Source organism: Chaetura pelagica, unplaced genomic scaffold, assembly GCF_000747805.2.
Source record: "Chaetura pelagica isolate M959 unplaced genomic scaffold, ChaPel_1.0 scaffold309, whole genome shotgun sequence".
NCBI lineage: Eukaryota > Metazoa > Chordata > Aves > Apodiformes > Apodidae > Chaetura > Chaetura pelagica.
Genome location: NW_009954547.1, coordinates 675,614 through 676,266, shown reverse-complemented (window position 1 = coordinate 676,266; position 653 = coordinate 675,614).

Here is a 653-nt window from a genome sequence, read left to right as displayed (position 1 = left end):
GAGACTCCAGGAGTCTCAGTCGGATCCCCAAGGCCGAGCTTCCCTCCCTCCGCCCTCGGGGCCGCAGGATGCCCGGAGCCTCTTTGCCCCTGGGCTGGGTTGCTGTCAGAATCTCGGGGGCAGGAGCACCTCGACCCTTCCCCCTTCCTTCCTCCTCCTCCCATGCTCTTCATGTGGGTCTCACTCAGTATCTCTGGGTCTCTGTTCTCCAGCACTGAAAGTCTGATTTTTGGGGTTTTCACCTTCATAGAAAGGATCTTTTTTTAATGCTTTTGACAATGCTTTCTTAAAAAATATTTCATTTTACCTTCTTCTCGTGCCCTGTATTTATTCAGCCCCCTCTGTCCCCTGCTTCCCCCTCACACTGCTGAAGCTGGCCAGGCAGAGGCAAGGAGAGGCCGTGGTGGGACTGCCAGGCTCCTGACATGTCCCAGAGCAATCACACTCTTCTCTCTGGGATAGGAGTGTGGGAAGGGTCTGGGGGCTGTAGACTGGAGCATCCACCTCCTTCCACCTGCCCTGGGCTGCCTGGTCCTCCTCCACTGTCCTCACACAACCCTGGGCTGGCCACAGCCAGTGGAGGGATCGTGTGCTGAGCATCTTTCTGGGATGCTGCTGAAGCAACCTGGGTGCCCAGGTGGGCGAATGGGTGG